This window comes from Mastacembelus armatus, chromosome 21 (genome assembly GCF_900324485.2).
Source record: "Mastacembelus armatus chromosome 21, fMasArm1.2, whole genome shotgun sequence".
NCBI lineage: Eukaryota > Metazoa > Chordata > Actinopteri > Synbranchiformes > Mastacembelidae > Mastacembelus > Mastacembelus armatus.
In genome coordinates this window covers 11,956,917-11,972,537 of record NC_046653.1, presented here as the reverse complement: position 1 = coordinate 11,972,537, position 15,621 = coordinate 11,956,917, and positions in this window count along the sequence as shown.

Below are 15,621 nucleotides of genomic sequence, written 5' to 3'. Positions count from 1 at the left end.
TTGCTGCAACAAAATTCCCTCATTGGCATAATTGAACATTGTTAAATGTACTATTCCATCTCCAGAGGTGAATGGGAATGTCTAATGCAGCGATCTCAACAAACTAATGTCATTCTCTAAAACATACCATTTTCAGGTTAACACAACAAACGTGTATCATCCTACATTTTCTGTGCGCCCTTGTGGAGGTGGAGGTGGAGAAAACCACAGCAACAGCTTAATGTAAGAAGAGGGAACAGGTTCAAACACTGATTATGTGAAGTGGGTGGACTGGGCTGCTCGCCGTCTCTCTCTACATAGGCCGTTCAGTAAAACCCGAGCTATTAGCTGTCATTTGTTCAATGGCAAACTCTTGAGAGAGCGACAACAGGTAGCTTCAGTCTGTCTCCAATTCTGTTAAATCAGATAATTATGCAAATCAGTGTCTCAACGTTGGGTTTATAAGAGCACCTTCTTAGTAAAGCAGCCATGTAACACGCAAATGATTAGAATCGTTAAATAAACAATGACTTAACCCCCTGGATTTATTAGACTTTGGAAGGGGCACCACAGAATTCAGACAGTTTAAAGCGATATGCAGCTGAGGCGGAATATTGGGGAATGGTTTGGTCTGTGGGCGCTGCGTGTCTTGACAGATCAATTGAGATGCCAGTGACAAGAGGGATGTAAATAAAGCGAAAAGGGCGAACTCACCGCCTTGAAATTGCTTGATGTCCACTTAGTGTGAAGCCAGAGAGCCCTAAAACATAGAGGGCTAGACCAGATCAGATAGTCGCTTATTTTTATTTATTTATTTATTTGCAAACTTCACTTTATCCACAGGGTCATTTTCACCAGGCTCCACAAGATGCTATAATCCTCACCACCACCACCACCACCACCACCACCCCCCCTCCCACGGTTGTGATGGTGGCTTTTAAAAGCAATTAAACATGAAGCTTTTGGAGAGGTGGTCCCCCTTTTCTGGTGCAAAGAAAAGAAAATGGTATCCGCGTAAAAAGTAGGTCTGTTTCATGATTATCCTCATCGGAGTCACCTCTTTGAGACAATATCGCAGTTAACGTCCGAAGGCATGCGGTGCGGGGAGAGAGAGAGTGACAGAGACCGAGGAAAAAGAACGGGGTAGACAAAATCCTCTATCCTTCCCTGAGAATCCGGAGTCAATTCAATATTTCCCAACGATGCAGGTGAATGTTAGAAGCGGTCAGTCTTGTTGCACATATGTGCGTAGCCTGTACATCCAGTTGCATGAAAAATAAACATCCAAACGCGTAGAAGTTGAGTTGTATAAAAGCATTAAACCGTCAGAGGCAGAAGCAAGTCATTATTTGATTTTCTGGTTTTCAGCAAAGGTCGCATTCATCGTCACTGGGCGAGACTGAGGAGGGAGCGCTCCGACTTTCAGCACCTTGGAGAGCGACTGTCTCCTGCGCTGAGCAGAGCAAAGCGCCCCCACCCCACCCTCTCCCTCTCCCCCCCACCCCTACCCACCCACCCTCCGTGTCACCCACAGATAAAACGACGCTCACATCCCACGATCCGGGGACAGGTCCGAGTGCATTTCTGAAACTGGTCCTGCAAGAGTTAAAGGCTAAACATCAAGAGAAAGGGCGAAATAAGTGGTCAGTAGTGAGGGAGGATCCCAGCGGAGCAGCTGGTAAACTGAAGAGGTAGGTTTGATCTGTCAGATGCCTCTGTGCGTGAGGGCCCTTCTGTGTGCGTGCCCGCGTGCGTGTCTGTGGCATCATCCTTCTGCTTCTGTGCATGTGTGTCTGCGCGCATGCACGCGTGTGCCTCTGGGTGCCAGAGTGTCTTCATACATGACCTGCAGCATGTTTTCTCTGAGTCACTCATTATTTTCAGCACAGTTTACAGAAAAGCCTTTTTGTATTCTGTGGTGCAACGCAAAAAAAAGAGAGTCTGACTTCTCAGCCCTTACACCAGCAGAAAAAAAAAAAAAAAATACAGCGTGGCTTAGCAGAGCAGCATCAGCTTTGCTTTACAGATGGTAGCCCATAGGGGCCACTGCTTGACAACATTCAGTCTGAGCACAGATGACTGAATGAGACCCAAAAGACTTTCACTTAATTAGTTATTCCCATGAGGAATCATACACCTCTTATAACAACAGCCTCGTGGCTTGTCTTAACTGTAGCTGTGTGTTCATGGCCTTCAACTCATTAATGATTAAAACCTCCTCTTTTATAGGAAGCTCTTTTGTTTCAAACACCTGTCAGTCCCCAGGGTAACCTAGTCCAAAACTCATCTGTATAAGAAAATATATATTTACTGTACATCTGCTGCCTGCTGGACCCAAGAAATGTCACATCCAACCACAATTAATGTTCACGTTTTGGGCCAAGGCATGAAACTCTCAAACTAGAAAAGGATTTTAAAGGTTTGAAACAGCTAAGATGTGAATTGTTCAAGAACAGGATGCAGCTCACCATCAAGAAGCTGTCCTGAATATATCAAGTATATGCTCATTAATGCATAGGGAAATCCTGGATGTCATTTCCTGGGGATACGATTCTGGGCAGCAAAGAGCAGGTCTGCTCTCTGGTAACATTTGTCACGTAAATTCAGCATCAAGCTCAGGCTTCATGACATCCAACCTGCATAAGTAACACTCTATCTAAAAAGCAGCCAGCTCCTGTCAGCTACACTCCACTGATTATTTTCCTAATCCCAGAGAACCTAAAGGCTCAAAAATATAATTCATAAGATGTATGTGATCCCTATCGCTAGACTATAATAATATATCGCTAGACTACTGTAATATAGTGGTGTTAAGTCACTCAGGTTGTGAGACAGTACAGCCTGTGCCAATGACAGGGATCATGTGAAGGTTTGTTATCTCTAAAAGATGGCAGGTGTTTGAAATGCAGATGCTGGCAAATCTGCAATCACAACAAAACCTGTGGCAGACGGGGGTTTGTCAAACTCCTGGTAACATGCGCAAAGTGCATAATTACCGTGTCAGCTGAAACATTTAGCAGGCAAACACATGAGGGTAAACTGAGGTTCCAGTGTTAACTTTCCTACTCAGCTGAGCACAGAACAGAGGAAGGCATGGTTTTTGTTTTTATTTTTTGGAACATTTTCATATGGAGATCCATTTCTCTTAATCGCCTTGCTGACCTCTGTTCTTTTAAAATTCAGTATCTACTGTACATCTGACTAAGAAGACTTTGTTTCTCTTTTTGACTTTTGACAAATCCTGTCTTCACATCAAACATATGTGTTTGGTCAGATTATAAAACTGCTAATAAAACCCAACAACCCTTACCCTCTAAAAGCATGTCTTTATCCTGGATTATAACATGCATTTTCCAGTGTGCACTAGATTGTATCCTGAACTATGCACCACAAAGCTCCAACACACATCATTTCCCCCTACTCACTGTATAGAAATATCTTGGCCATTGACCTGGTTCCAAATAATAAATAAATAAAAGGAGCACTTATGGTTTGAAAAGCCTCTCTCTGATTCTGTCTTCTAACACAACCCTACACAATAGAGTCAGAACAAGTGTATCATTTATTAAATTTGACATTGCACTTGGATCTTAATGTAAAATGTGTTGTTTAAGACAGCTGGTCAGCTACCCCAGCATGCCATGGTCCATTAGTCCTTCACTCTGGGTCAGAAAAAACATGGAGTGGATGATATAAAACAACACTGGTGCTGAAAAATGTACTAGACTAACCACTTTTATTAACAGACTGCTCATATCTTATTGCAGTGTGGTGAAATGGTCTTGTTGGTGGGACAATGCTCTCACATGCTCTCATATGACATTTTTTCTGAGCCTACTAACAGAGATGTTTCCATTTCAGTTGTGCTTGACGTGAGGCAAACAATTCCCAGCCCACAGGACAGAGTTCCAATTCAATCAGCTAATGGAAAGGGCGCCCCCACCCCCCCCCCCCCCCCCCCCAACCCACCTCCTCCTGCCTCAAACCACCTCCGTTTTCCTGCAAAAATACATCCGCTAAAGCTGAGTCTGTACCAAATGTTATAATGGTTTAGCCATTAGGGCTGCATTTAGAGCCTGCTAGCAGGTTTTACACATTGTATTTGGTCACAGCTATTCATGTTAACATTTTAGACTGAATGCCAGAGAGGGAGAAAGCAGAGTGCGCTGAAGATGTAGAGAGGGGGGCCAGAAAGAGAAGAGCATAAAAGAGAGGGGGTTAGGCATCAGAAAAATCAAGACTTTTATCTAAGTGAAACTAACATTTTTCCTCTTCCATGGAAATAGAGGTTATGCTTAATAAAATGTGGGACTTGTACTAATGTCTTTAGGAGGGAATTTCACATTTAACAACTCAGCACTTGCTAAGTATTCTGTGCATGTGTTTAAATTAACATTAGTAGGACAATTTTACTGTGACAAATTTAATCCTTGACTTGAGCTCCTGCAATCCCCTCCTGATTTAACTGCATAACAATGTGAATTCATGTCTCTCTGGATGATCCACACACTACTTAGAAAAAGTCTTATAGATCCGACTTTGAGCCAGTAAAGTAATTTAGTCATTTTCTACTGACCAAGTAGCAAGTGCTAGTCTTCATTTTATAGAAATCCACATTGTTCTGTACATGCTGTGTAGGTCATGTTATCAATATACAGTAGCTGCATACTGGAGAATCCTGTATTTATTTTAAACATTCAAGAGAATGAAAAGAGGGCCTTAAGATTGTTTGATTTCAGACTGTCTAAATGTATAAAATAGTGCACTAATCATTTAGAATACCTGTATGTTTTAGAGATTTTTCTCATATAACCATATGTACAAAATACACAGTGTGATATTGTCAGGCAGTGTGAAATAAGGTGATTGTGACCTTCCTAAAGCTGCATATTGAGAAACAAAAGGGGAACCTGTGTGTGTTAAATGGTTAAAAGAATGTGAAACAGTGTATTAACTTCAAATGGGAAGCTTTTTGTATGCTGTGCATTGTGTGGACTGTATGCCTAAGTGTTTCAATTCAAGCCTTCCTTCCAGAGAGTGCATCTCATAGGCTCTCACTGTTTCACCCCAGCCACTTTCCCCTGTGGTCCTATAAACCACATCCTGTATTACATGGCACACTGATTCAGACATTCAAATAGCCCTTCTAAAGCAAGGGGAAGGAGATTCATTGGCTATTTGGGATGAGTCAGCTTTGTGGCAACGGTGAATGGGGAAGAAATCCATGCCCTGGTCTCAGTTTACTGGTGGATCGTGGGTCTCCCTGTGATACTTATTATCCCAGCTGTGTGTAACAGTGCCCCTGTGGGTGCTGGCATTTTCCACCAAGTTAAAATAAGAGCTCTCTTCTCCTCCCATAGGGGACCTGTAGAGAGACTCTGATTCGCTTTCTCCAAAGGCTGACGATGCTTCAGCAGCTCCGGGGAGGTACTGAGCACTGAGCCTATGCCGCTGTGGTTGGTTGCTTCTTAATGACTCTGCTACTTTAGACATGCAAATACAGTTGAAGTGGAGAGAAGTCCTGGAGGGACAATTTGGCATATGAATTGAATGCAAAACTGGATTTTACTGTGTAATATGTGACTAGGCTGTATGAATGAATTAAGTAAATACGCGGCAACAACCGGGTGCATCATGAGAATATGATCATGAGAGATTTGCACCTGCCTGTAAATTAAGGCACCTTAAATGTATATATATTTTCATGCTGCAAATGTATGTATCCACATTTCTTAAATTTTCAGTCCAGTAAATTCACAATTAAGAAAATACCACTGTCATAGTTGTCCATTAAATGTAAAGCTAGAGCTCAATACTTTTTAAGTTTAGCTTAACCTACAGAAAGCAAGCAATAGAAAACAGCTAGTCTGCTTCGGTCCAAAATTAAATAAGGTGCCTATTAGCCCCTATAGACACTAATGAACAGTTAATATGCACAGACTGTAGCTGCTCACCCTGCTGCAATTTGCTTCAATCATTCTTCTACCATTATTCTTCTTATCTAACTCTAGACCCAAACATCAGTAAATGTGTTTCATCCAAATGTTAAAGTATTCCTTAAGAATAATAATAAATGAGATGAGATGAGAACAATTTTATTAATCCCTGAAGGGAAATTCAGGTTAAAATGTTAGAAAATACAGTTGGCACTTTATTAGGTATTTACATAACTAAAACTATTGCATTCTGATAACAGTCTAACCTGTCATCTTCACAAAGAAGGATTGCATGACTGTTGTATTATTACTAAACTAGTAAACTGCAAGTAGAGTGTACAGCAGAACAGTCAAAATTAATCAGTAATAATCAGTGAAATGAATCAGTAATTGTAGTGAAAGTGCAATATTTATGGAAAGTTGGCTAATGTTAACCAAAAGAACATTTTTCATTTGTTTAGACAGACCAGTGCTGAATGAAGGATTGCACTAAGTTTAGTCAATCTAGTGGAGCACAGAGATGGCTCTCTCTTCCTTCTTTTTTTATTCTTAAGGAATGAGGGGACCATGAAAATCCAACCAAATATAATAGTCAACTGTGCAGTAGTTATTATACTTTCTTCGTTGCTCAGACCATCCATCCATCTATTTTCTATACCACTTATTCCTTTAACCAGGGTCACAGGGATCTGCTGGAGCCACCCTCTCTTTTGGGTGGAAGGCAGGGGTACACCTAACATTTGGATTGTGGGATGAGGAACTGGAGTACCTAGTACTCCCCATGCAAGCATGGGGAGAACATGCAAACTCCACGACCTTCTTGCTGTGAGGCAACAGTGCTAACCACTCAGCCACTCAGGTGGCCAACATATTTAGGCTGGCGTACAAATTGCTGGCTTCATATTCAGAAGTCAGTCTGGTGATTGTCACTTATTTGTTGTGTAAACGATGTAAACTGCTACTTCGTCCTGGACTTGGCCACATAAGGCTATCATGTTTTTGTCTTTTTAACTTTATCTCTGTTTTCTGTCCCTTTTCGTCATGTAAGCAAGCATTCCCAGATGTGTACACCTATCTTTGTTTAAACTTTCACCATTGCAAATATTACAATGAATGCTAATGTATGCTAAATGGTTCAGTGTCATGTAATTTTAAGTTTAAGCAACTGCTGTTATTACAAAATTAACTTACAGATCTTAAATTGTTCCTGTCTTAATATTTTCCATCCAGTCATTATCTATACGTGCTCCATCACAGGGCTTCTTAATGTTTTATTTTTCCAAAACTTGTATTTGTAACTTTTAGAACTGATGTGACAAAAGACTTTGCTGACTTTTTGCATCTTTTTACTTTCTATACTTTCCTTAATGAAACCTAAATTATATTCAGTTACTGTGAGTGTAAGCATCACTCTAATGATTTGTGACAATAATATAAATTAATTTGCATAGTTGACACCCAAATCCACTTGCAGTACAGTCTGAACACCACTGATTCTCTGGGATAAGTCATAACAATTAACAGGACTGACTGCTTTTAGTTGACTTTCCAGAGTTTTAGTGTGACATAGTGTGTTACAGCATGAACCTCCTAGTAATTTACAATACACACAGGGAGTGTGTCACTTCCCAGCTTTTGACAGCCAATTAGATTGTTTGTCACTACATTCAGAGGCTATCAAACAATGTCTGTCATAAGCATAATGTATTCAGCGGCAATCAATTAAAATTACATTAACCCCTGGGGATGTGAACTGCTAAATTGTGGCCTTTTGCTGCTCAGACAGAATTCTCATAGTTGTTGTCACAAAAATATAAAATGCCTGTAATTAGGAAGCAGTGCGTTTTCTTACACCTTTCTTTGACATCTTTGAGCAAAATTATACCAGTTTGAATCTGCAGTGGACCAAGAGCAGGTGAGCTGTCATGGTAATCCAACTCCACTAATCCCAGTTTGTACGATGACTGTTGTAGTGTGTTTTAACATGCAGTAAAAAATAGGGGGGGGGGTTGATCTAGATAAAAGCTGTATGAATTATTCAGTCATTAGAAGTACATCTAGAACAGTGGGTTTTATACAGCAAACATAATACTCGTGGATGATAGTGATCAGAGGCTGCCACCTCTGTAATCCTGCCCTGTTCGTTCCTATGAAGATATGCTCAATGATAATTTTGTTTGAAGAGAGAAAACTGAAAAGATGGTTTATTTATACTGGGGGTTATGTTTTAACCTCAGTAAAGATGACCAAAGCAGAGTAGGAGCATACCAAGCTGCTGCTGAGGCAACAGAGAAGTGGTCAGATAAACAGATAAAAAACAAAACTCATTAAGAGAATATACTGAATTCAATAATTTAACATATTAAATATGAAGTTAAAAAAGACTTGCCTATGAATTTTACTTCAAATATGACTGGTTAAATACCAATCATACATCAATGTATTTTTTTCTTTGATTAGCGTACTTAATAAATGATAACGACCAATAAAAATGTAGGATTAAATCCTACAGGTCAATGTACTTTAGTACAATTATGCCGTATTACACCTTTTTCTTTAATCCTACACTTCTATCCCATATGGGACTGTTAGTAACCTCCCTGTGAACTGACATCTAATCGATCTGTAAGTCCGTAATAGTCCTCTAAAAAGATGACAGCATGAGGCGTGTTTAGTACAAACAACAGTGGACAGCCTTAGGGACTACATATAGACTATTTCCTTGCAATGTAAATACAAAATCAATCTATCGTGATGCATGAGTTTATGGTTGAAAAGCCATCTGCATCGATTTGAAAAACAGGGACTTATTTGTCGATAAATGTTGCATTAAAAAATGGATTTGTGCTGACCTCCACCTAACACTATACATTTCACAGGCATGGCATTCAATTTTTGTAGCAAAACATTAGCTGGAGTTGTGGTCATCATGTCTAGCAGCTTCCCCTGCATATTTGGAAAATTCAGGAGTGAAATAGAGCTGGCAGAGATAATATGAACTCCCACTGTTGCTTAATTCAGAGATATTTATCTAAATGGCCTATTTGGGGACTGAATGTATATTATCCACTTAAGATTTGGTCTACCGTGTTTTGCCTGATGCTATTAGACGACTGAGCATTGTTTATCATTTCTTTGAATGTGACATGCACTGTACGGTAATGGTCAGGATATAGTTGATCAGAGCTAGTTCTTATCACATGACATAAGGCTGACCTGAACAGCCACACTGGAGTGATGGGTGTAAAACTCAGTTATTCATTATATATGAATAACTGCACTTTGCCAGCAAGTCTCTCCTGGGACACATCTGTGATGTTGCACATAACATGGAAAGTGATTGTAATAGTTGAGTAACAAATCGAATCCTTGGCTCCTTTGCCCAGTCAGTGCATGTAGTGATTGGTCAGTGTGATGTCAGGTGAAGAGAAGAGGGTGGTGAAACAATCAGTTTAGTACGCTTGTCCCTCACATGTGTTGGTAACATTAGCACTAAGTTTGTGTTGTACGCTCAAATGCCCATATGATGTAATTGTCATTTGCATTTTACAGTGATTACCCAAGCACCAGTGTTAAAATGCTCTAGACAGTTAAAGTCACAAATATTCATCCTCAGTAATTACTATCAAGGCTGTATGAAATTTAATTTACAGGATGATGCCCAGCAAATATTTAAATGCTCCGTCAACCATTCTGACTAGGTTTGGATAGAACATTAGCCATATTTCAAGATATGTAATGTGAATTTATACATCAGCTCTTTAAATGCTTCTCTTTTCCAAAGTGGCAAGCACATATCCTTCATACTAATGTATGACCTTAGTCTAATGACAAGGATGCGGATGTGAGCAGCTGTTTGTTCCTTGTTGGACTGGTATTTAGCCAGTAACATAGTAACAAGACTTACTGCACATGGCCCCTCTGCATACAACCAATTTCTGCTGAGAGACTGTTTCTCATGAGAGTGCTGGCTTCCAGCCGAATCAAACCTCTCACCACAGGGATTTTCATCAGCTCTATTTCTCATTCTGCTCATCCCCTTCTTCATCAGCTCTCTTTCTTCCATGCAACACTGCTGATTCTGAGAGATGTCTATATAGTTACCAACTGAGGTGCTGACATCACTGCTGCAGATGGCATAATGTGGATTTGTGCACTATACCAATAAGACCAGGTGTTCCACCACAAGAGACACTGAATTTTAAATGAATCTCCAAATGAAATGAAAACCCATTTAACTGAGTGTATGTGTGTGCAAGTGTGTGTAAGGTGCAGTAAGCCCAGTATCCAGGCTGCTTTTAGTATTCATGTGTTTACGAACATATTTTCCAAACATATACACCCACTGATTCCTGACTTGTTGACCAATTGTTTAGTGAGTAGTGTGATGACAAGAACTAGGGAACAAACTATGACAAATAGGATTTTCCCAGGTGCAGCATAATCTATCTACATAATGAATAAGGTCAGCGGGCTTCCTGGTTTATCAGCTATTCTACAAGTAGAGTTAATTGTGACTTGGCCTTGACTCTTGTATCCTGACATATAATATACATGGAACAACCTACTATCACTGTGGCATGACGACAATATATATAGTCAGCCAGTAAAGTGTCAGTAAATTATTGCTGTTGTTTGTTATAATGCATACTCTAGTTTCATTTAGTCCTTCCTTTACAGGTTTAACCTTATAATGAGGAAAAGTTCAGCTCTCTGCCCCACTGACCTCTATTCCAAAACATATATATTCAGTGCAGATTATAAGGCAATAGGTGTCTTCCACTACAATTACTAATGTTCACTCTAGTTATTTGTAAATCACTCAGTTTTAATGTCAAAGATTACCCATTGCCCCCATTTTCAGCTGCTACTAACTGATAAAAAAAACACCATTACAGATACTTAGCATGAAATTGATGACTGAAGGTATACTCTGAAGCAAGATTTCAAATGTTTTAGAAGCCTGCAGTGCTTTGGCCAATAACAAGGCCCTTAAACTTGGATTGTTAAGTATAATAAGCATCAAAGCTTGGCTCTCAGTCAATCATATGGCTGCTGTTCAAAATTAGGCATTTAGCTTCTTTTTTTTCTCCATTACAACAGGATATTGCTGACACCATGACAAAAACATGTCTTATTTTCTATTTCTCTTATAATAATCTCTTAATGTCATGATGATATTACAGTATACATAGATTTACTTGTCCGCACTTTTTCTAATTTAAAATCAGAGAAATGAATAACAGCTATTACAGAAGTGATTGATATTTTCAATGTTGACATGGCCTTGACTTGTCACGCAGTCTAGTCCAGGTTTAAAAATAATCTTTAAGGTAGAATAGGCAGCCTTTTGACAATGTACTTTTATCCACCTGTGTCTCCCCAGCTGAAAAATGAGAATTGACGCCACTTGTTAGAGGTCAGTTGGATATGTTCTACTGCACAGCCCACTTAATTCTTTAGTGTATGCACACTTCAATCTACTCTGCTCAGTAATAGAAAACTCTTACCATGTTGACAGTGAGATGATGGAGAATTATGGTTACACCAGATAAATTAAAGTTGCTGCTAGTACTTAATGTGCATGCAGTAACTGCCATATCTCTAAGGAACTCGCAGTCATGTTGCTAAACTTCCTTTAAATTGCAAAATTAAACATTGATTAATTTATTATACCAATTACAGTATCAATTATTAATTTACTAGACCAATGTCCAATCTAATTAATAATATTACAAATAGGAGATGGGACAAATGAAAACACACACATTTTCATATATAACTTATGTGTATTTCTGTAGTGAAAAAAATCAGCACATAATAACCTAAAACAAAGACGCTGCATACTGTGTAGGGGTCACTGATCTGTTCCTCTATTTATGTATTCCTGGCATTTTGGATGCCACATACACACGACCCTCAATCGTAGCATTCAGTGGTTTAACCTTTGCTTGTTGATTTGCAAATTTGGAATCAATAAGAACAGCAACCTAATTCCTAATCATGCTTACACAGTTTACAAAATGCATATTCCAGTCACTGTACCACATAGCACATAAACACATATATATATATATATATATGATTGATTGATGTAGTTTGTTCAATAAATGTTTGTATACTTATTAATATAACAGCTAATAGAGTGGACATGGAAATTAATTTTTCACTTGGCTGTACAATGTGCTCCTAATGCTGTCTCCTGTGGTGTAGCGCTTATGCATGACATGAATACTAATAACATATGAGAAAAACCTCCTCTCAAATGAAGAATATTAATTGAGGATTCCACGTCAAAATGTAGTTTATCTTTTTCACTGGTGATCTACACTGCGAGGAATCTTTAAGACTGTTTCTCAAAGCTACACACCCTGGTCTGGAACTGAACCATCCCACAAAATGCTTACAAATATCTCTATATCTCACAGCTGGTATAAAGTTGAATATCTCACAGCAGGTTAAAGAGCATGTTATGTCACTGTATCACTCTTGGCAATTGCGATAGTGGCCAAAGATCACAAGAATGGAAAATGTGAATTTAGTTTTTGGGGTAGACATCTGCCTTAATTTGCATCACAATTACCCTACAAATTAATTCTTAATTCCTATTTTGGCATTCCGCAGCTCTTGTGTTTGTTCTGAATAATTTGATGCAGAACTATTAAAAGCGCTCTAATATGAGGTCTGCCTGTGAATAGGGCTAGCCTGATGTTTTGAAGTCAGTTGAAATGAGCCTGCATGTTCTAAAAGCCAGACTGGCTGCTTAATTATTCAAAACTTTATCACCCCAATGAAATAAGGTGCCCAGTGCTCCTTCTATATAGTGGTAATGAAATGACATGAATACATTTTTCTCTTTAGAAATGTGTTAAGAGAAATATCAATGTGAAAACAGCCTACATGGGTCAAAACTATAAATAAAATTACAGGCTGTGAAATGCAAAAATGTATATGAAGAAACTAAATGAAAATACATAAGGCATAATTTAACAACTACTGCTTCTGCTCCCACATGCACATATATGTGCCTGCAACATGGAACATAACATATAATACATAATACTTTCACAATACCAATGATGTACGTCTTTTAAAAATAACTGATAATACATTTATGATTACAATTTGTTTTTAAAGCATTTGACGACTAAAGGTAATATGTGTTGTCACATCAGTCAAAGTTGTAAATAATGGGGAAAAGGAATTATTTAAAAGTATTCATTGATTCAGGGACCTCTGTATCCATGACAACTAAAAGATTAAACAGGAAGAGACTTGAGATCTGAGATGGATTTTTACGTATGTCATCTTACATCCCGGGGCCACAGCTTTCCTCTGTTTTTTCGCTGACAGAGCTAAAGATGAAACACGAGAAGATGACCAAAATGTGAGTGCTGTTTGACAGAAACCCATCTGCAGTTGCAAAACAGAGAGAACCCGTAACACAAGCAACAGGCTCATCAAAACAACAAACACAAGGAAGAGATTGGCTCCTCTTCTACACAATCCCTTAATGACAGACTGGTTTATTGCTGCTTTTATTCTCAACAAACTTCTTTGGGACGTGGCCCATTCTGCAAGTAAATTCAGTCCAGTTGAAGGGCTATTTATTATATAGATGTGATGACCAACCAAGTCCTCATAGGCAGAACAGTCACAGTAGTGGACTGACTGGCTGACAGCGGCGGGTCCTCTAATTCATTTGTAGGAAAACCTGCTGAGTGGAGGTTTTCCACTTCACACATTGCAAAGGTGCCCGACTGGAAGGATTTCAGAAATTGTTTATTGATGGAAGCCAACCAAGAGCAAGTACAGATAATGGAGATATTTTAGATTAATATGTAAAAGTTCTTTGGCAATGATCTCATCCATGAAATCAATTTCATTGCATAAATTACAGGGGCTTTGACACCGGTGTACAGTGTAGGGTAGTAGAGCAGGGAACCACTGCAGGGACGGCAAAAATGGGTGACCTGCAGTTTAAATATGTAGTTTAATAAATGCAGGTCTAAACATTACAGGAGCTCTTTCATCCTGATTGTCATCCAGCTAAACACCTTAACCACTGGCAGATGACTAATCAACATGAACCGGACTGTTACCGATTACTCTTACTATTTACTGCTTATTACTTTCACTACAATAATACTTTAATTTCCCTTCAGGGATTGATTAATCTTATCCTATCTTAAATATACTTCAGTTGGGAAGAGTGCTGCTAGATTGCAACCCAGTCATAAAGAGTTCACTAAATAACAGAGATAGAGCCCCAGTGTAAGGAAGAAATTCAATAACTGAGAGTTAAATGAAAACCTCCAGTAAGACACTGTTTTTTAGAAATTGTTTACCAATATGTGTGCTGGCCTCAGGTCTATATCTTTTCTTTATAGGCTTTTAGTTTAATCATTCTTTTGGCATAAATGGTGACAAAAGAATGATTAAGTAAGTAAGTGCACTTATGCTCAGTAACTTCAAGTGATGACATTTCAACCAAGTTAACAAAGGTAGTGGGAAAAGGTCAACATGCAGCCTGGACACTTAAGAAAATAAGAAAACCTAACTGACCAACAATGTCCTCAGTTGGTCCTTGTTGCATGTCACCTCATCTCTCTCCTCGTGTGTAGTGCCTCATGGTTGTTGAGGTTGACCCATTTGTTTTAGGTCATTGCGTGAGTTGTCCACTAATCACAAGTATAAGGTTCAGTCCTGGTCTCCTCCTGTCCACGTGCTGAACTGTCCTTGGGCAAGACTGAAGCCAGGATTGCTCGTGCTTGCCAGGACTGCACGTTCCATACTAGATCACTGCCGGCGGTGTGTGGTGATATTTGAGACAATATTTTTTTATGAAAACCCAAACAGCACTTTTTATGTGAAAAATGATGGTGCCTCTGAAGAAGGACCTAAAAGTTTCTCTCGAACAACAAATACAAGTGCTGTAATGAACTGCCAGAAATGAAATTCCTTGTTGTATTTAGTCGTGACAAATACTTTTGCATAATAATGTAGTAAATAATGCAGTAAATTATTACTATAACAAATATATTAAAAATATTCTTGCATTGTTCCTTTCGAATCTATTGTATTCTCTGAAAGTGATGCCTGGTTCCTCTGCATTCACATGCATAATGCAGCATCATCACAGTCCCATCTTTCATTCCCTTGTCTAAATAGGAGGCTTGCCCTCATGACACCCAGAGCAGCATGGAAACAGGCTGAGCTGGCAGGACTTGGCAGCAGACACCTTGGACCTGTCTCATATCTGTCTGAACTGTGATCCTGTCAACTTCTCAGAGTCTCTCAGGTAGGAGATACAGTATATTGAAAAACTGACACCAGTGTAAGCCAACAGTGTGTATTTTTAGAGTCCAGGAGAGAATTACTAAACATATACACGGTCACAATTGTTAAAAGGTCACAGTGTTAGAAAAACAAACTAACTAATATGATAATTAGGCTTTCTATAGATGTGGCACTTTTTATGTTACCTATGACAATAACTGTGGTTGATACTGGGTATTATTATAATAGCTTTTTTTTTTTGCTGACAGTGGAGTAGCAAATAGTAGAACTGTTAGCCAAGCTACACTCTTATGAAATAACTCAGCCTAAGCATTGAGCTATTAAGGAAGCACTGTCCTTAATTAGATGAAGACATAAACTCTTTAGATGAGTCGATAAGAAGAAGCTGCCTAATGTGATCTCCAGC